Below are 22,765 nucleotides of genomic sequence, written 5' to 3' on the forward strand. Positions count from 1 at the left end.
GAACAAAGTCAAATAATCTGTAAATGGACCTTCACTGGAACATACAGTACTTCACCGCACTGCTGCTACAAAACAACAAATTTCATGACATGTGTCAGTGATATTTGTTAATTTAGAGATACAGCACAAGGATTGCCCTTCAGCAGCACTGAATTGAATTGAATCGAATTGACTTTATTTCTTATACATACATGAGGAGTAAAAATCTTTACAATAAGTCTCCCTCCAAATGTGCAATGTGCAAATTATAGTAATTTGTAATAAATAGTTGGTACAGTAAGCTATACAACAGAACAGTCAATATTGCTTAGAAAATACAACTGTGCCGGCGTGAGTTCATCAGTCTGATGGCCTGGTGGAAAGAGCTGTCCCAGAGCCTGTTGTTCCAGGTTTTTATGCTGCGGTACCGTTTCCCAGATGGTAGCAGCTGGAACAGTTTGTGGTTGGGGTGACTTGGGTCCGCAGTGATCCTTTGGGTCCATTTTACACACCTGTTACTGTAAATGTCCTGAATAGTGGGAGGTTCACATCTACAGATGTGCTGGGCTGTCCACACCACTCTCTGCAGAGGCCTGTGATTAAGGGAGGTACAGTTCCCGTACCAGGCAGTGACGCAGCCAGTCAGGATGCTCTCAGTTGTACCTCGACAAAAAGTTCTTTGGATTTGGGGGGCCATACCAAACTTGTTCAACCATCTGTGGTGAAAGAGGCACTGTTGTGCTTTTTTCACCACACAGCCAGTGTGTACAGATCAACCGAGGTCCTCTTTGATGTTTATGCCGAGGAACTTAAAGCTGTTTACCCTCTCAACTCCAGATCCATTGATGTCAATAGGGGTTAGCCTGTCTCAATTCCTCTTGCAGTCCACAACCAGCTCCTTTGTTTTTGCAACATTGAGGGAGAGGTTGTTTTCTTGACACCACTGTGTCAGGGTGATGACTTTTTCTCTGTAGGTTCCTCATTATTATTTGAGATAAGGCCAATCAATGTAGTATCATCAGCAAATTTAATTAGCAGATTGGAGCTATGGCTGGTGACACAGTCATGGCTGTACAGAGAGTAAGGGAGGGGCTTAGGGCACAGCCCTGAGGGCTCCTGTGTTGAGGGTCAGAGGGGCAGAGGGGAGGGAGCTCACTCTTACCACCTGCCGGCAATCTGACAGGAAATCCAAGATCCAGCTGCACAAGGCAGGGTCAGGCCAAGGTCCCTGAGCTTCTTGTCAAGCCTGGAGGGAACTATGGTGTTGAATGCTGAACTTTAGTCCACGAACAGCATTCTCACATAAGCTTCCTTCTTCTCCAGATGTGTAAAAACCGTGTGAAGAGCTAGAAACCCCCAACAAACCCAATTTAACCCTAATCTAATCATGATAAACATATTAACCAATACTTCTTTGGACTGTGGGAGAAGTCCAGAGCACCCAGGGAAAACTCACGCATTCCACGGAGAAGACATACAAAGACTACTTACAGAGGATGCCAGAATTGAACTCTGCACTCCAATTCCTTGAGCAGTAACAGTGTCATGCTACTGTGGTGCCGTACTAAACCTGGTTCTGGTTCTGACTCTGGCTGACAGAGCAGTTGCGTTGCTCCTCATCCTGTCAGTCTTCCACTGCTGTTGTGAGGTTAACAATTCAATCATTAAGCTCAAGATACACGATTTTTTAAAAACACTTAACAATGGTGGCATTGTTGGTAAGGCCTAAATTTATTCCCCATCACTATTTGCCTACTATTTCCCTTTAGGAACTGCTATGGTCTCTCCCGGTGAAGGTTCTTTGATAGGAAATTCCGGGAATGAGATCAAACAACAAAGGGGTGCTGGCAAAATGTTTCCAGATCAGGACAAGGTGTGAATATAGGGAATAGAATATAGAACACTACAGCAGAGTTCAGGCCCTTCAGCACATGAGGTTGAGCCAACCTTTTAAACTACTGCCTTCAACTTTGACCTTCCAAATTGAATCACTTCCCATTTTCCCAGATAGAGCTCCATCTGCTACTTCTCAGCCCAGTTCTGCATCCTGTCAATGTCCCACTGTAAACTACAACAGGCCTCTACAGTGTTCCAGGGGTTCCCAACCTTTCTGATGCCACGAGCCCCTACCATTAACCAAAGGGTTTGTCACCCCAAGATGGGAACCCATGCTCTACATTTTCCACAACATCACCACCCTTCATGTCATCTGCAAACGTACTAATCCATCCATCCACTTCCTCATCCAAATCACAAGGTGCAGGGGTCCTAGAACAGATCTCTGTGCAGCACCACTGGTCATCGACCGCCAGGCAGAATACTCTCCATCTACAACTACTCTCTGCACCCTATGGCCAAGCCAATTCTGAATCCACATTGCCACGTTTCTCTGGATCCCATGCCTCCTGACTTTCTGAATGATCCTACCTTGGGGAACCTTGTCAAATCTTTTACCCAGGTCCTTGTGCATCACATCTACCAATCCACCTTCATCATTGATTCAAGAGTCAAGAGTCAAGATTTAATTTCCAGAACACAAGCATAAAGGAGAATGAAATAATTGTTGCTCTAGATCTGATGTAGCACTAAAAGAACACAATAATTAAAATACAATAAGTATAACTACATAAGATAGTTTATAGTCATAGATTGATTGTATGTCCATAAAGTGACACTAGGCACAGGAGTGTCTCTACGTAAGGAACTCTGACAGGAAGTGATAAAGTAGAGGTGGTTGTGGGTGTGGAGGGGTGGGTTAGTCGTACAGGTGTTGTTGAGCCTTACTGCTTGGGGAAAGTAACTGCTTTTGAGCCTGGTGGTCCTGGCATGGATGTTATATAGATGAGAGTGGGACAACCAGTCCATGAGCAGGGTGGGTAGGATGCTTTATGATGCTTCAGGCCCTTTTCCAGCACCTTTCTGTATACAGGTCCTCGATGGCAGGTAGGTTAGTGTCAGTGATGAGTTGGACAGTTTTGACAGGAGAAGAATCTGCAGTTGGTTGTGCTCCACATGCGCACAGCTCCTGTCCTGTGTGGTCACAGGTTCTGGAGGGGTTGTGCTGGAGTAGTCTAGGCAGTGACTGTGATACAGTCTGTGACTGGCTGTCATCGCAGTCACAGTTTGCTCACGGTATAGGAAGTAAATTTTTCACATGGCGGGTGAGGTGCCTGTAAGCAGGGGATCTGGAGGAAGGTGCAGAAAGTTTTAAGCGCAACCATTTCTGTCATCAGCACTAGCCTCCCCGACATCCAGGACAACTTAACAATAAATACTCCTGTTTGACTACTGTTGGGTAGACGACCTACCTGGGGGTGGGGGGGGGGGCGGGGAAGCAACAGTAGCCATGCCTCTGGCACAGAGTCTGGTCCTGTGGCTCAGAAGGGTAGGGAAAGGAAGAGGGTGGCAGCAGTGATAGGGGACTCTAGAGTTAGGGGGGCAGACAGGCGATTCTGTGGATGCAGGAAAGAAACACGGATGGTAGTTTGCCTCCCAGGAGCCAGGGTACGGGATATTTCTGATCACGTCCACGATATCCTGAAGTGGGAAGGAGAACAGCCAGAGGTTGTGGTATATATTGGTACCAATGACATAGGTAGGAAAAGGGAGGAGGTCCTGAAAACAGACTAAAGGGAGTTAGGAAAGAAGTTGAGAAGCAGGACCACAAAGGTAGTAATCTCGGGATTATTGCCTGTGCCACATAACAGTGAGTATAGGAATAGAGTGAGGTGGAGGATAAATGCGTGGATGAGGGATTGTAGTGGAGCAGGGATTCAGATTTCTGGATCATTGGGACCTCTTTTGGGCCAGGTGTGACCTGTACAAAAAGGACGGGTTGCATTTGAATCCGAGGGAGACCAATATCCTGGCAGGGAGGTTTGCTAAGGGTATTGGGGAGAGTTTAAACTAGAATTGCTGGGGGGGGGTGGGAACCAAACTGAAGAGACGGAGGAAAGGACTGTTGGCTCACAAATCGAGAAAGCTTGGAGACCAGTGTGAGAGGGAGGATAGGCAGGTGATAGAGAAGGGATACGATCAGACTGATGGTTTAAAATGTGTCTATTTTAATGCGAGGAGTATCATGAACAAAGCGGCTGAGCTTAGAGCGTGTATCAGTACTTGGAGCTATGATGTTGTGGTCATTACAAAGACTTGGATGGCTGAAGGGCAGGAATGGCTACTTAGAGTGCCAGGCTTTAGATGTTTCAGAAAGGACAGGGAGGGAGGCAAAAGAGGTGGGGGCGTGGCACTGCTGATCAGAGATAGTGTCACGGCTGCAGAAAAGGAGGAAGTCATGGAGGGATCGTTGACTGAGTCTCTGTGGGTGGAAGTTAGGAATAGGAAGGGTCAATAACTCTAGTGGGTGTTTTTCATAGACCACACAATAGTAACAGGGACACTGGGGAGCAGAAAGGAGACAGATTCTGGAAAAGTGTAATAATAACTGGGTTGTTATGGTGGGAAATTTTAACTTCTCCAATATTGATTGGCATCTCCCTAGAGCAAGGGGTTTAGATGGGGTAGAGTTTGTTAGGTGTGTTCAGGAAGGTTTCCTGACACAGTATATAGATAAGCCTAAAAGAGGAGAGGCTGTACTTGATCTGGTATTGGGAAATGAATCTGATCAGGTGTCAGGTCTCTCAGTGGGAGAGCATTTTGGAGATAGTGATCACAATTTTATCTCCTTTGGCATAGCATTGGAGAGAGATAGGAACAGACAAGTTAGGAAAGCATTTAATTGGAGTAAGAGGAAATACGAAGTTATCAGGCAGAAGCATAAATTGGGAACAGATGTTCTCAGGGAAATGTACAGCAGAAATATGGCAAATGTCCAGGGGATATTTGTGTGGTGTTCTGCATAGTACATTCCAATGAGACAGGGAAAGGATGGTAGGGTACAGGAACCATGGTGTACAAAGGCTGTTGAAAATCTAGTCAGGAAGAAAAGAAAAACTTACAAAAGGTTCAAAAAACTAGGTAATGATAGAGAAAGGAGAAAGGAGCTTAAGAATGAAATTAGGAGAGCCAGAAGGGGCCATGAGAAGGCCTTGGCAAGCAGGATTAAGGAAAACCCCAAGGCCTTCTGCAAGTATGATGTGAAGAGCAAGAGGATAAGACGTGAGCGAATAGGACCAATCATGTGTGAAAGTGAACAAGTGTGTATGGAACCGGAGAAGATAGCAGAGGTACTTAATGAATACTTGGCTTCAGTATTCACTACGGAAAAGGACCTCGGCGATTGTAGGGATGATTTACAGTGAACTGAAAAGCTTGAGCATATAGACATTAAGAAAGAGGATGTGCTGGAGCTATTGGAAAACATTAAGTTGGATTAGTCACTGGGACTGGACAAGATATACCCCAGGCTACCGTGAGAGGTGAAGGAGGAAATTGCTGAGCCTCTGGCAATTATCTTTACATCATCAATGGGAATGGGAGAAGTTCCAAAGGATTGGAGGGTTGCAAATGCTGTTCCCTTATTCAAGAAAGGGAGTAGAGATAGCTCAGGAAATTATAGACCAGTGAGTCTGACTTCAGTGATTGATAAGTTGATGGAGAAGATCCTGAGAGGCAGGATTTCTGAACATTTGGAGAGGCATAATATGATTAGGAATAGTCAGCATGGCTTTTTCAAAGGCAGGTCGTGCCCTACTAGCCTGATTGAATATTTTGAGGGTGTGACTAAGCACATTGATGAAGGTAGAGCAGTAGATGTAGTCTACATGGATTTCAGCAAGGCATTTGATAAGGTATCCCTTGGAAGTCTTATTGAGAAAGTAAGGAAGCATGGGATCCAAGGGGACCTTGCTTTGTGGATCCAGAACTGGCTTGCCCACAGAAGGCAAAGAGTGGTTGTAGACAGGTCATATTCTGCATGGAGGTTGGTGACCAGTGGTGTGCCTCAGGGATCTGATCTGGGACCCCGACTCTTCATGATTTTTATAAATGACCTGGATGAGGAAGTGGAGGGATGGGTTAGCAAATTTGCTGATGACACAAAGGTTGGAGGTGTTGTGAATAGTGTGGAGGGCTGTCAAAGGTTACAGTGGGACATTGACAGGAATCAAAACTGGACTGAGAAGTGGCAGATGGAGTTCAACCAGATAAGTGTGGGGTGGTTCATTTTGGTAGGTCAACTATGATGGCAGCATATGGTAAGACTCTTAGCAGTGTGGAGGATCAGAGGGATCTTGGGGTTCGAGTCCATAGGACGCTCAAGGCTGCTATGCAGGTTGATTCTGTGGTTAAGAAAGCAAACGGTGCATTGGCCTTCATCAGTCGTGGGATTGAGTTCAAGAGCCGAGAGGTAATGTTACAGCTATATAGAACCCTGGTCAGACCCCACTTGGAGTACTGTGCTCAGTTCTGGTCACCTCACTACAAGAAGAATGTGGAAACTATAGAAAGGGTGCCGAGGAGATTTACAGGGTTGTTGCCTGGATTGGGGAGCATGCCTTACGAGAATAAGTTGAGTGAATTTGGCCTTTTTTTCCTGAGAGATAACCTGACAGAGGTGTATAAGATGATGAGGTTCATTGATTGTGTGGATAGTCAGAGGCTTTTTCCCAGGGCTGAAATGGCTAACACAGGTTTAAGGTGTTTGGAAGCCAGTTCAGAGGGGATGTCAGGGGTAAGATTTTTACGCAGAGAGTGGTGAGTGTGTGGAATGGGCTGCCAGCAACTGCGGTGGAGGCAGATACGATAGGGTCTTTTAAGAGACTCCTGGACAGGTACATGGAGCTTAGAAAAACAGAGGGCTGTGGGTAACCCTAGGTAATTCTAAAGTAAGTACACGGTTGGCACAGCATTGTGGGCAGAAGGGCCTGTATTGTGCTGTAGGTTTTCTATGTTTCTAGTTTGTAACTTCAAAAGGCAATGCCTCAAAAAGGTGGTGTCTGTCATTAAGGGCCCCATCACCCAGAATATGCTTCCTTCTTTATCAAGGAAGAGATACAGGAGCCTGAAGGCACATCCAACATTTCAGAAACAGCTTACTCAACTCCACCATCAGAATAAAGCCATGAACACTACTTCAATATTTTTTGTTCTCTTTTTACACTACTTACAAAATTCAATTTTCAATTTATATACTTATTGTAATTTATAGTTTTTGATTATTAAGTACCATGGATGCAAAGTAACAAATTTTATGACATGTGCCAGTGATATTAAACGTGATTCTCTTTCAAGCTGGTGTCGAACTGGAACTGGAGATATAAACAGTTTGGTTGAGCAGTTGGTGGATGGGGAAGCAGCTCTCTCAGGAAGATGGAGGTGGCTGCCATTTAGCACAAGCCTCCTGATTTCTGCCTCCGTGTCCTTCGTTGTTGTTTCAGCTTCTTGTGAGTGGAATCCTTCTGCTGTCTCCACAGATGTCCACCGCCCTCTTTTTCTGCTTGCACCAGAGTTACACTGGCTTCCCTGGCACCCTGGGAGTGGGTTTTCTTTCCTGCTACTGGTAAAGTTTAACTCTGCCTGGTCAGAGAGAACAAAGGATATTTTCAAAACTGTTCTGGAATTGGAGAAGGATGTTGTAGGTGTGAACCTGCCCTGAAACTCGACCCCTGAGACTCCTGCCCTGAAACTCAACCCTTGAAACTTGACCCCTGAAACTCCTACCCTGAAACTCCTGCCCTGAAACTGCTGCCCTGAATAAAGAATCAATGTTTCAGGCCAAGACCCTTCATCAGGACTGGCAGAGGATGAAGTGTCAGAAAGTCCTGATGAACGCTCTCTGCCCAAAATGTCAACTGTTTATTCCCATCCATTGATGGTGTCTGACCTGCTGAGTTCCTCCTGCATATTGTGTGTATGCCCTAGATTTCTAGACTCTTTAGTCCCTCTTGTGTCTATGATAACTGTTTTTCAGCCTGATGTTGTGTGTCCTGAGGCTCCTGTACCTTCTTCCTGATGGCAGAGTGAGATGAGAGCACGGCCTGGATGGTGAGAATTCTCGATGGTGGATGCTGCTTTCATAGAAACATAGAAACATAGAAAATAGGTGCAGGAGTAGGCCATTCGGCCCTTCGAGCCTGCACCGCCATTTATTATGATCATGGCTGATCATCCAACTCAGAACCCCGCCCCAGCCTTCCCTCCATACTCCCTGACCCCTGTAGCCACAAGGGCCATATCTAACTCCCTCTTAAACATAGCCAATGAACTGGCCTCAACAGTTTCCTGTGGCAGAGAATTCCACAGATTCACCACTCTCTGTGTGAAGAAGTTTTTCCTAATCTCAGTCCTAAAAGGCTTCCCCTCTATCCTCAAACTGTGACCCCTCGTTCTGGACTTCCCCAACATCGGGAACAATCTTCCTGCATCTAGCCTGTCCAATCCCTTTAGGATCTTATACGTTTCAATCAGATCCCCCCTCAATCTTCTAAATTCCAACGAGTACAAGCCCAGTTCATCCAGTCTTTCTTCATATGAAAGTCCTGCCATCCCAGGAATCAATCTGGTGAACCTTCTTTGTACTCCCTCTATGGTAAAGATGTCTTTCCTCAGATTAGGGGACCAAAACTGCACACAATACTCCAGGTGTGGTCTCACCAAGGCCTTGTACAACTGCAGTAGTACCTCCCTGCTCCTGTACTCGAATCCTCTCGCTATAAATGCCAGCATACCATTCGCCTTTTTCACCGCCTGCTGTACCTGCATGCCCACTTTCAATGACTGGTGTATAATGACACCCAGGTCTCGTTGCACCTCCCCTTTTCCTAATCGGCCACCATTCAGATAGTAATCTGTTTTCCTATTTTTGCCACCAAAGTGGATAACTTCACATTTATCCACATTAAATTGCATCTGCCATGAGTTTGCCCACTCACCCAACCTATCCAAGTCACCCTGCATCCTCTTAGCATCCTCCTCACAGCTAACACTGCCACCCAGCTTCGTGTCATCCGCAAACTTGGAGATGCTGCATTTAATTCCCTCATCCAAGTCATTAATATATATTGTAAACAACTGGGGTCCCAGCACTGAGCCTTGCGGTACCCCACTAGTCACCGCCTGCCATTCTGAAAAGGTCCCGTTTATTCCCACTCTTTGCTTCCTGTCTGCTAACCAATTCTCCACCCACACCAATACCTTACCCCCAATACCGTGTAAGTTTGCACACTAATCTCCTGTGTGGGACCTTGTCAAAAGCCTTTTGAAAATCCAAATATACCACATCCACTGGTTCTCCCCTATCCACTCTACTAGTTACATCCTCAAAAAATTCTATGAGATTCGTCAGACATGATTTTCCTTTCACAAATCCATGCTGACTTTGTCCGATCATTTCACCGCTTTCCAAATGTGCTGTTATCACATCCTTGATAACTGACTCCAGCAGTTTCCCCACCACCGACGTTCCTGCGACAGTACTCTGTGTAGATGTGCTCAGTGATGACGAGGGCTTTACCCAACATGGACTGCCCTGTATCCACTTTTTGTAGGATTTTCCGTTCAAAGGCATTGGTGCTTCCATACCACACATCTATAGAAGTTTATCGAAGTTTTCGATGTCATGCCGAATCTTTGTAAACTTCTAAGGAAGCAGAGGCATTACTGTGCTTTCTTCATAATGGCACTTACGTGTTGAACCCAGAGTAGGTCCTCTGAAGTGACAGCACTGCTGCTGACCCTCTCCACCTCTGATTTCCCAATGAGGACTGGCTCTCGGACTCCTGCTTTCCTCCTCCTGAAGTCAACAGTCGGCTCCTTGGTCTTACTGACATTAAGTGAGAGATTGTGGCACCACTGAGCCAGATTTTCAAATTCCCTCCTACATACTGATTTGTCACCTCCTTTGAACTGGCCTACGACAGTCGTGTCATCAGCAAACTTGAATATGGCACTGGAGCTGTGCTTAGCCATACAGTCATGAGTGTAAAGTGAGTAGAACAGGGGGCTAAGCTCACAGCCTTGTGGTGCACCTCTGCCGGTGGAGATTGTGGAGGACACGTTGCCAATCTGAACTGACTGGGGTCTGCCAGTGAGAAAATTGAGGATCCATTTGCACAAGGAGGTATTGAGTCCCCAAGGTCTTGAAGCTTATTGATTAGTTTTGATGGTATTGATAAAATTTTATGACATATCTCAAACTTAATAAACTTGAATCTGATTCTGATTGGTCTGTTAAATAGATTTTTAGTAATGGGATAGAATCCTGCCTTAAACATGGGGCTATGTGCTTTCAGGCTTTGTGTTTTTTGCCCGAGGGTAGAGGGGAGAAGAATGTTCAGGGTGCTTAGGGTCTTTGATAATATCAGCTGCTTCCTGAGGCTGCAGGATATCTAGTTGATCAGTGCAGGGAACATCGTTTCAGATTTTTCTGCATGTAATCCTTCCTCATTGTGAGAATAGTGTGAAAATGTGCTCTGATGTGAAATTCCCTCAAAGTAACTCCAACAGATCAATTTCCAGAGATGTTGCCTGACCTGCTGAGTTTCTCCAGTAGTTTGTGTGCATTGCTCTGGATTTCCAGTATTTGTGGAATTTCTGTTCTTTAAAATGAATAACAAACTTAATATTTTAAATATATTTAATGTGTGGGGTTAGAATTCTCCAAAGTATTTTTTAAAAATCAGAATAACAGGCTATCTTTCTATTCAAAATCCTGTTTTGGCTGTTTGTTTCAAGGACCAGTGCCTCAGAAAGCCGGCATCCATTTCTAAGGACCCGCCACCACCGAGAACATGCCCTCTTCTCAATGTTACCGTCGGGAAGGAGGTACAGAAGCCTGAAGGCACACACTGAGCAATTCAGGAACAGCTTCTTCCCCTCTGCAATTTGACTTCTAAATGGACTTTGAACCTAAGAATATTACCTCACTTTTAAAATTTATTTGTTTTTGCGGTCTGGGAGATCGTTTTGCTGAACACCTACGCCCTGTCCGCCAGAGAAAGCAGGATCTCCCAGTGGCCACACATTTTAATTCCACATCCCATTCCCATTCTGATATGTCTATCCACGGCCTCCTCGACTGTAAAGATGAAGCCACACTCAGGTTGGAGGAACAACACCTTATATTCCATCTGGGTAGCCTCCAACCTGATGGCATGAACATTGACTTCTCTAACTTCCGCTAATGTCCCACCTCCCCCTCGTACCCCATCTGTTATTTATTTTTATACACACATTCTTTCTCTCTCTCTCCTTTTTCTCCCTCTGTCCCTCTGACTATACCCCTTGCCCATCCTCTGGGTTTTTCCCCCCTCCTCCCTTTCCTTTTTCCTGGGCCTCCTGTCCCATGATCCTCTCATATCCCTTTTGCCTATCACCTGTCCAGCTCTTGGCTCCATCCCTCCCCCTCCTGTCTTCTCCTATCATTTCAGATCTCCCCCTCCCCCTCCAACTTTCAAATCTCTTACTAGCTCTTCTTTCAGTTAGTCCTGACAAAGGGTCTTGGCCTGAAACGTCGACTGCACCTCTTCCTATAGATGCTGCCTGGCCTGCTGCATTCACCAGCAACTTTGATGTGTGTTGCTTGTTTTTGCACTACTATTTTTAATTTAACTATTTAATATGAATATATAAATATATATTTACTGATCCCTTTATCTATTTATGTTCCACATTATCATGTATTGCATTGTACTGCTGCCACTCAATTAACAAATTTCATGGCATATGTGGGTGATACTAAACCTGATTCTGATTCTGAAATGAGTCACTTTATCTCTTGTATCAGAAAGGAATTTATTGCGCCTCTCTATCTGTATGTCAGGCAGCTCTGTTAAAGGTTATGGTTCAGGTTAGAGTTAATCACGGGCTGCATCCAATCACTTCATAAAATGGAAAGGAAACTTTGAGTTAGCTAAAGGCCACTGTTTTCCTGACCATGAGAAGGGTGGACGGGTGAAGCAAGTTCTGGTGCAGATGGTCAAGCTGTGTTCTAGCCATCCATTACAAGCCACCCAGTTCATTTCTCATTGTTTGATTTTGTCCTTCTTAATTTTTCTTTCCCTCTTTTTGTTTGGAAAGGTAATGGGTGCCACATTGGTGTAGTAGTTAGCGTGGCACTATTACAGCTCTGGGTGCTGGGGATTGAAGTTCAATCAGGGCACCTTCCATAAGGAGTCTCTGTACCTGTGATTTCTTCCCACAGTCTAAAGATATACCTGGTATCCTAGTTGGTGGTTGTAAATTGTCCTGTGATTAGGTTAGGGTTAAATCGGGGTTCTCGGGAGTTGTTGGGTGAAGCAGCTCAAAGGGCCTGAAGGGGCCATTCCTAAATAAAATAAATCTATTTAAGGATTGAAAAATGTTGCAATGTTATTTATTGTAATGATATTCAAGGCTATAATATTTAATTCACTGTAACAACAAAAATGGCGGATGCGTGTGAGGTAATTTCAAGTGGAATAGTTTGAAGTTTTTACATATGGTAAAGAACATTCCGTTTAATACTTTATGAATAAACTTCATTTTCTCATATTCTCTTCTGTCCATTTTTGTGGTATGGTTCTTCTTGGTTTAGTGATTTATTTTAGGGATTTTTTTTATTTAGAGATACAGCACAGTAACAGACCCTTGTAGCCCAATGGACCCCCACCACCCAATTACTCCCATGAAGCCAATCTTTAGAATATGAAAGGAAACCAGAGCACCTGGAGGAAACCCACACAGTCATGGGGAGAACATAGAAACCCCTTACAGACAGTGGCGGGACACTGGCACCGTAAAGCAATGTGCTATCTGCTAAGCTACCATGCCGCCTAATCTGAACTTAGGTTTAGCTATTAACTTTTGCCAAATCCAGGTGTTCCTGAGACTCTTCTGCCCCAGTCCTGCTTGGTGGTGAGGGTCGAGAGTTTGGACAATGTTTTTGGAAGAGTCTCCCTGAGTAACTGCAGTGCGTTTTGTCCTGGCACACAGCAGGATCTGTGCACTGGACCTGGAGAGAATGAATGTTCCAACAGGTTGTGGGTTCCAACAAAGGGGATATTTTGTCATGGTTGGTGTCCAACACCACGAGGTTCAGGGACAGTTACCACTCCTGAACATCCACCAGGTTATTTAACTAGAGGAGAGAATGTGACTCAGATTCACTCACCCCATCACTGAACTGTTCCTACAACCTATGGATGCACTTTCAAGGTCTCTTCATCTCATGTTCTCTATAGTTATTTATTATTATTTACAATTGTTTTTCTTTTTGTATTTGCACAGTTTGTTGTCTTTTGCACATTGGTCATTTGTCTTGCTGTATGTGGTCTTTCACTGATTCTGTTGTGCTTCTTTGTATTTACTGTGAATGCCCACAAGAAAATGACCGGGTTGTATATGATGACATATATGTACTTCAATAATAAATTTACTTTGTACTTCGATTTCCTGAACTTCCGGTAATTGCCCCCTCCTTTCACCGTCCCCCATTCCCATTTCCCTCTCTCACCTTATCTCCTGACCTGCCCATCACCTCCCTCTGGTTCTCTTCCTCTTCCCTTTCTCCCATAGCCTTCTATCCTCTCCTGTCTGATTCCCTCTTCTCCAGCCCTTTATCTCTTTTACCAACCAACTTCCCAGCTTTTCACTTTACCCCTCTCCATCTCCCGGTTTCACCTCACTGACTACTTTGCCCTTCTTCTTCCCCTCCCTCCACCTTCTTACTCTGACTTCTCATCTTTTTCTCTCCAGTCCTGATGAAACATCGACTGCTTACTCTTTTCTGTTGATGCTACCCGGCCTGCTGTGTTCCTATGCATCTTGTGTTGTTGCTTTTTTACTTTGTACTTTATTTTTATACTTAGTAATTTGTACTTTATGGGAGTTGTTGGAATGAACTCGCCCTGCGGAGAGTGTTTCATCACATCTCTAGCTTCTGTCTTCTGGACAGGCTATAGTGTCAGGAGGTGAGGCACTCCATGGGGGAAGTCCCCCCCCTCTGACCTGTTCTGGGAGCCCTGCTGTTACTGTGAGGGGCTCGTATGAATTTCTGATCCCCAGGATATTCATGATGGGGGACTTAGCCATGGTAATGCCATTGACTGTCAAGGTTAGAAACAAGTCCACATGAAATCATAAGACATAGGAGCAGAATTAGGCCATTAGGCCCATTGAGTCTGCTTCACCATTCCATCATCCCTCTCTTCCTCAATTAAATGCTGGTTCAGACTGTGAAGCCCACACTCATCGAATGAAGATTTTACAAAAAAGCCAGTGTTGAGAACTTCCAAAACTTCCTGTGGTGAATGCGTATCCAGTGACAGCATTAACTGAGGCTTTGTTTCTGTGAGTGTAACTACAGTACATTGACTAGTCTGTGGAGGACAAATGATTTGAGGGTCCATTTTGCTAGGTGGTTTGTCCAAATGTGGAGGCACGTCTAGTTTCCTGTTTCTTCTCTTTAAACCTGAAGACTGTGTTGGAAGAAAGCTTTGCCCCGGCAGGTACTGTAAACAACTTGCTGTCAATAACATTGACGTTGATCTGGAGGCACATGTAGATCAGACTGCAAGAGGGCAGCAGTCAACCAGATGGGTTTCTACAATGTTTTAGTGTTGGTTTTTTTGGGCAGTTGAGGCTCATCAGACGTGGTTGGCAGCTTAGAACTCTGATCTCAAACCTCCACTGCTGTGCAGCTGTACCAACTCCTGGGAAAAGCTTCGGGAGTAAAGCCCCGGGAAAAATCTGGAGCTGGGGCCCCAGAGGCAGTCCAATAATGAGTTCAACCCTGACTGGCAGCTCCTGCGTTGCTGCTGGTGGTGCCAAACTGCATCGGCCTCTGCCGTTCGATAGGATTCATCAGCTGCATGGAGAAGAGGAGCTGGCTGCATGAGCGACAGCTTGCATATCGTACTGCGCTGGCTTGTGCATCACGTCGACAGCTAGGATGCAGCATCCATGGTCAACCTAAACCATCAACAGGTTATCTCATGTCACGTCTGGTGGTTTTGTAGCCATCATTACTGAGACTCTGTTTCTTTTAAAAAATCAGTTTCATGTATTAAATGAGTGGCAGCTCATGCTTTCTAATTCTCATTTTGATTCTATCTCAAGCTCCAAGAAAATGAAATAATAACACCAACCTTTGGTTCTACTCCAGTAATGCAGTTTATTCAAAACAGAAAAATGTCCAGGGAGGTTAATCATTGAAATATTTTGCATCTATAAATCACCATTCTCATCCTTGAGGTACTATAAATAACTGTTCTCTGCACTGCGTAATACTTAACCTGCTCTGGGTCCCACTACTTCTGAATTCTGTTTTTTATTTTCAGCGTTTGCAATGTTTTGTCTTTGGGAAGCCAGCCACTCACAGTATGTGTTCCAAGATTCCACAGACAGCAATGAGACTCTGTGGAGATCGGACAGGTAACTGAAGGCGTGATCAAGATCACAGAGACCAAGTAATTTTCATAACGTGGTGGTTTTTAGAGATGAGTACAATTTGTGTGTCATTGGGTTCTCAACCAACCAAGATTTCCATTGCTGAGGTGTGTATGTGGGGCTTGGAGGTCAATGTGTAGGTTATTCAGTCTCACAAAAACATTGAATCAAACAATGCTGCAATCTGGAGACAATGATCATCTTACCCAGTCCTGAAGTAGGTGAGAGCCTTACTACAGTAACCAACCCAATGGTAAAACGCAACAACCAGTTTTGCACAGGGACGTTGAAGGCAAGTATGTGGGCAACTCCTTCCCACATCAGATATAGATAGCCAAAGCAAGAACTACATACTGTGGGGAAGATCTTCTGTGACGCACAAAGTCAGGGTACTGAGGTCAGTAGTAGGGAGGATTGTCAGGATGATTGAGAGTACAAATAAAGGAAAAAGAGCCCCATTAGAAGTGGACTTGGCTCAGTGATGTTCTCAATTTTGAGTCAAAGGGACATGAGTCACTCTGATGCAGACATGAGAACATGATTTGCTGACACTAAGTCCAGTATTTAGTGTTAAAGAGTCATAGAAAAGTACAGCACAGAAACAGGCCCTTCAGCCCATCTAGTCTGTGTTGAATCATTGTTCCCATTGACCTGCACCCGGACCATAGGCCTCCATACTCCTGCCAACCATGTACCTATCCAAACTTCCCTTCAAAGTTGAAATCGAGTGTGCATGTACCACTTGTGCTTGCAGCTTGCTCCACATTCTCACCACCCTCTGCGTGAAGAAGTTCCCCCTCACATTCCACTTGAACCTTTCCAAATCGTTCACCTTTCTACTTGGTGGCCATCATCTTATTGCAGCATGCAGGATCAAGCGTACTTGCATAACAGTAGCCAAAACCACAAACTCTCATGGAAGTTGGAGCCTCCAATGCACAGGATCGAAAGAGGTTGCCAAGGGTTGCAGACGCAGCTAGCTCCATCACAGCTACAGCCTTTCCCCCACCTTCATCCGGCGCTGCCTCGAAGTGGCATCCATTACTAAGGACATCTTATGGTAATATTGTCTTGCAATGCACTACTGCATCGAAACTACAAATTTCACGACATAAGTCAGTGATAATAAACCTGATTTTCATTCTGAAATCCTTGTAACTTATCCCCAGTGTCAGTGCATTGCCTGTAGCTGTTCCCATGTGTCACAAAGAGCTTTTTGAATTCCTATGGATTTTCTGTTCTGCACTTTGTTTTCTCACTCAGCCTTAGTTCCACAGTTTGGGGAGTCTTGGTGAGTCGGTTCCCAGCAGTCCCTCAGTTGTTGCATGAGGTTCTTATTTTCTATGTCCTGCTCCATGGTAGTATAGATTGGAAGAGTAATAATGAGGTAACAATAAGGTAAGGCACAAACATGAGGATGCTGATGCTGGAATTTCAAGCAACACACATCAAAGTTGCTGGTGAACGCAGCAGGCCAGGCAGCATCTCTAGGAAGAGGCACAGTCGACGTCGTCTGTACCTCTTCCTAGAGATGCTGCCTGGCCTGCTGCATTCACCAGAAACTTTTATGTGTGTTACAATAAGGTGAGGGGTGAGCTTAGGGGTATTACGTTGAATAGATGAATGAGATGTTAGGACTGCTGAGAGGATGATCGGAATTTCTCTTCCACCCATCAGAAATTTTTATCATTTGGTTGAATGGATAATAAGATGCAAGAACTGCTGAAAGAATCATTAGGGTCTTTTTTTCCATCCATCAGAGATATTTATCAGGAGTGCTGCGTATGCAGGGCTCTTAGTGTTGTCAATGATCCCTCCTACCAGTCCAGCAATCTCATTGAACCCCTACTGTGAGGCAGGAGGTACTGTAGCATTAAGACAAGAACTGTTAAGATGAGAAACAGCTTCTTCCCCCAGGCCATGAAACTACCAAAGCCCTGCCACCACCCGGGTCTCATTACATAGCATTACACTGTTCACTTTTTAACTTGTATTGTAAATGCACCTTATTTTTTGTCAAGTTACTAGTGGTAATATTACTTTATGTGCTGTGGGCGTGAGTTAGATATACTGTGTTGTGCACCTTGGTCCGGAGGAACGTTGTTTTGTTTGGTGGTATTGGAAGGGTGGAGTTTGGGATGATGTCACCTAATGGCGACTCCTTTTCTTGCATCTTCAGAAACAGCTCTATTTCTATCTTTAATATCTTTTTTTTCCCTTTCAAGGTTCTTCTCAAGACCCCAACCTGGAGTTACACGCTGACTTCCGTTCTCTGCGGAAATGGGACCCGCTTTCAGGGCCTCACGACCGGTCGCTTTTCAATATGCCAAGGATGTGTCCTGGAAGACCAGCGTGCCTTCAGTGTGCTGCATTTTTGTGGCTCTGGGGACGAGCTGATCCAAGGCTGGTGTTGCCGCCACCGACTGACGTGTCGTGGGAGAATACGGAAGATCGGAAGCAGCGAGCTGGCTGCTTGCTATGTGCCCAGAGACCTGAATTCTTTGGGCACAGAGCTCGGAAAAAGTGACGCAACAGACTTTATATATTACAGCAAAACATTGCAATATATAAAAAAATACTGTGCAAGAGTATTAGGCACACATACATTCTAGGGTGCCTAAGAATCTTGCACAGCACTGCAGTAATTTTATGTTTTGTGCTGTACTGCTGCCACACAAAAAAACAAATTTTGTGACATAGGTGAGTGATGATAAACCTGAATCTGACATGGGGTCTATTGTGGACTGAGAGTGGGAAGGGAACAGAGAGAGGGGAATCATGGTTGGGAAAAGAGAAAGGGAGAGGGAAGGGAAAAGGAAGCACCAGAGAGACATTCTGTAATGATCAATACACCAATTGTTTGGAATCAAATGGCCTTGCCTGGTGTCTCAGGACTGGGTGTGTCTGCACTCGCACCACCCTCCGTCCGGGCACTTTTTCTCTGCCGCCTGTCCTACACTCCTATCGTGGCAGTCCACCATTCCCAACATCCTTTGCTCCTGTCAGATTTACAAATTCGCTTTCCGTTCCACATTGACGAATACAGTACTGTGCAAAAGTCTTAGGCACCCTAGTACAGTACTGTACAACTGTATAGATATAAAATTAAACAAGTAGTACTAAAAGAGAGCGAACAGTGTTGTAGTGTTCATGGGTTCATTGTCCATTCAGAAATCTGACAGTGAGAAGAAGCTGCTCCTAAAATGTTGAGTGTGTATCTTCAGGCTCCTGTACCTCCTTGAGAAGAGGGCATATCCTGCGTGATGGGGGTTCTTAATAATGGATGCCACCGTTTTGAGGCATTGTCTTCTGAAGATGTCCTCGATGCTAGGAAAGCTATTGCCCACGATGGAGCTAGCTGAGTTAACTAACCTAAGCAACTTCTTCTGATCCTTTGCAGTGGCCCCTCCACATCAGACTGTAGTGCAACCACTCAGAATGTTCTCCACTGTGCATCTGTAGAAATTTGCTGGAGTATTTGATGACATAGCAAATCTCCTCAAACTCCTAAAGAAATATCGCTGCAGTCATGCTTTCTTTGTAATTGCATCATCATTTTGAGCCCAGAATCAATCTTCAGAGATGTCGACACCCAGGAATTTGAAGCTGCTCGTTCTTCCCACTCCTGATCCCTCGAGGAGGACTGCTGTGTGTTCCGTCGACTTCCTCTTCTGGAACTCCACAACCATTCAGAGTGGAAAACACCCCACAATGCAAGGCAGCATTGATGGAAAGAGAAACTGATTGTTTCAGGGTGAAGATATTTGGTCTGAACTTAAATTATCTTTTTCTCAGCTGACCTGCCGCGTGTTTCCAACATTTTCAGTTTGTTAATGAATCTCAGGTTACTGTTGGACCAGCCAGAGAGCAGGAGAGGAAGAACACACACAAGATGCTGGAGGAACTCAGCAAGTCAGGCAGCATTTATGGAAATGAATAAATAGTCAACATTTTGGGCTGAGATTCTTCATCAGGACATACCTTTGGTAAGAGTTCTCAGTAGATTTTTACTTTCTGGATTTAATCACAGAATAATGAGCATTTTGTATTTGTTCTTAATATTTAACTTCTGGCATTGCTTGCTTTTTATTTTCCCCTGTGACGGGACCCTGAATTACCCCTATGAACTGTGCTTTTGAAAAGAGAGAGAGAGAGAGTGGCTACATCCACACTAGGCCGGATAATTTTGAAAACGCCGGTTTCCAGTAAAAACGACAAGCGTCCACACTAAGTGTTTTTCAAAATATCTCCGTCCACATTAGGTGGATATTTGGGCGAATTTCCTCCTACTGGGCATGAGCAAGACACACAGAAAACAAGCGAAAAGGAAACGGTATACTTCGTGCGCGTTTGTCCAGTTACAGAGTAGAAAAATTTTAAAGGAATTGCTCTTGGCTCCCGCGCAGGGGGACTTAAAACAAAAAAAAACAAATACTGGAGCATATGGAGGCAACCGACAGGGAGTTCACGAACAGTATAACCCAGCTGACGACGAACATTGCAAAAATGACTAACTCTGTTGCATTAATAAAGCACCTTGTTAAATGTATAAAACGTCTGCATCAGCGTTATCTTGTATTCCCAGACAATGTTACATTAGGCTGTTACACATCTATTGTCAGAGAAGTACTTGCATAAATAGGTAAACTACCTTCAAGGACAGAAAACAGGGCGAAGTGAGTATACTTATTCACTTAAACAACAGGAATTCTGCAGATGCTGGAAATTCAAGCAACACACATCAAAGTTGCTGGTGAACGCAGCAGGCCAGGACGAAGGGTCTCGGCCTGAAACGTCGACTATACCTCTTCCTAGAGACGCTGCGTGGCCTGCTGCTTTCACCAGCAACTTTGATGTGTGATACTTATTCACTTCTTCACTTCGTTGTTAAAACAACAAACATCTATTCCAGCATGTCATGACAGCGTTTTTAAATAGTCAAAAAAGCTCACTATACAATTTAACTCTCACGCCGTTCACACCGACTGCGCTTTATAACAGCCATCAGGCAGTGCTTGCGCAGTACCAAGCAGAAGCAGAAAAAAGTATTGTTGTTGTGGTGTTGTCATGACAACGTTTTTAAATCTCTCCGTTTACCCCGTACATATTACGCCGGATATTGAGCGTTTTCAGATTTATTTACTCTGGAGAGTGTTTTTGAAAATCTCTGTTTTCGGGGGCTGAAAACGCCGGCTCAGTGTGGACGGGAGGGCAAAACGAAGAGAAAAAGCTTCGTTTTGAAAATTATCCGGCGTAGTGTGGACGTACCCAGAGTTATTTAACACCGACATGTTGTTTGTAAAAGAGAGAGAGAGAGACGAGGACTAACTGTTAGACTGTCACTTAAAGGCACTGGAAGTAACTTTGGATTTCAACTGATTTGGAGTTAGAGACAGCACCGAGCAGCTCGTAAGTTGCTATGGTGACCAAAGGCGGTGTTATTTAATGGACAATTGACGTTATGATTTTCGGCAGGTTGTTGATACTTCTTCAAGGACTTTTTGCCTGCTTGCATTTCTTCACAGAGAGAGGGAGGAGGAGTTGTTTGAGTGACAGTTGATGCTCAGCACGGGAAGATAAAATAGGAGGTCAGATGATACAGACCTCAGACACATGTTTGGACACTGAATGAGCATTGTTGTGCCCGCAGAAAAAGTGGGTTTTGGAGGATCAATCAGGCGGATCGATCCATCGTTCTTGCAGTGAAAAGAGGAAAAGGGTTGACTGGTGGGGAGTTGTCCAGGTGTCCACCCTGGCCTGGGGGATAGCTCCACCACAGAAAACCAGTCCCCTTTGTTAAAGTCACAGTCGGTCGAAGGACAGCGAGAAGATTGACGGCGTCAGCTCACCTGAAGACTCAATTCTCTCCCTCTCTCTCTCCATCACTACTCAACTCAATACCACCAACTGAACTGAACTTTACTCATCATCGTAAGACTGTATCTTTTTACCCCTAGACTTAAAGAAGCTTGGTTTTTCATACATATATTTCCACACTTACTGATATAATTACTTATATATATAAAATCATTGCTAACCTGTTTGATTTATCTACATTTATATTACTGTATTGCATAGTTACTAATAAATATTATTAGTTTATAGCAATACTGGACTCCAAAGTGGTTTCCACCTCTGCTGGCTCTTTATTCCTGTCACGGGGTTTGTGACATCCCTCAGTACCTTCAAGCAAAAATTGACATCTTTAAGTTTTCACTGGTTTCTGCACATTAGGCTGGATCTTGGTGACACTGAATTGTGAGATTTTAAATACTGTAAATTCTGCAGATGTTGGAAATCCAAAGCAACACACACAAAATACTGGAGGAACTCAGCAGGTCAGGCAGCATCAATGGAAATTAATAAACAGTCGATGTTTCTGGCTGAGGCCCTTCATGAGGATGGGGAATGAAGGGAGAAGATGCCAAAAGAAAAAGTTGGGGGGAGGGGAAGAAGGACAAGCAGGAAGGTGATAGGTGAAACCAGATGGGTAGGAGAGGTACAGGGCTGGAGAGGAAGGAATCTAATAGGAGGGGAGAATGGACCATAGGAGAAAGGGAAGGAGGAGGGGACCCAGATGGAGGTGATAGGCAGGTGAGAATAAGTAAAATGCCAGAATGGAGAATCGAAGAAGAGGGGAGAGGGAAGGAAACATTTGTTTTACTGAAAAGAGAAATCAATATTCATGACGTCAGGTTGGAAACTACCCAGATGGAATATAATCCAAAGTGTGAGATTTTGCTGGGTCTTGGTTGGATCAGATGGTTGATTGGAGAGGTTAAAAAGACATGTATTTAATAGATTCACCCCTTCCATTGTGGACAGGAAAGAAGCAATGTTTTCAGCTTGTACGTTGGAAAGGATGAAGTAACTTTAAGTTCCTTGGTGTTAGAGGATCTGTTCTGGGATCAGAAGTGCCATCACAAAGAAGACATAGCAGGACCTCTACTTCTGTAGAAGTTTGCTTAGATTTAGCATAGGTCCAAAAACTTTGACAAACCTCTAAAGATGTATGGTGGAGAGAATCCTGACTGGTTGCATCATGGCCTGGTATGAAAACACCAATGCCAGGAATGGACAAGACTATAGAAAGTGGTGGATACAGCCAAGTCCATCACAGGCAAAGCCCTCCCCTACCACTGAGCACGTTCACGAGGAACATTGCCAATAGAAAGCAGCATCTATGATCAAGGACCCCCACCATCCAGAACATGCTCTCTTCTTGCTACTACCATTAGGAAGGAGGTACAGAAGCTCTAGGTCCCATATCACCAGGTTCATGAACAGTTATTCTACAAACATCAGGCTCCTGAACCAGCATAGATAACTTCATTCACTATAACTCTGAACTGATTCTCCAAACTAGAGTCACTTTAAAAGACTCTATAACTTATGTTCTCAGTACTTTTTACATAAATTATCTTCTTTTTGTGCAATTGGCTCTTTGCCAGTCTTTATGTAT

Source organism: Mobula hypostoma, chromosome 24 (genome assembly GCF_963921235.1).
Source record: "Mobula hypostoma chromosome 24, sMobHyp1.1, whole genome shotgun sequence".
Taxonomy (NCBI): domain Eukaryota; kingdom Metazoa; phylum Chordata; class Chondrichthyes; order Myliobatiformes; family Myliobatidae; genus Mobula; species Mobula hypostoma.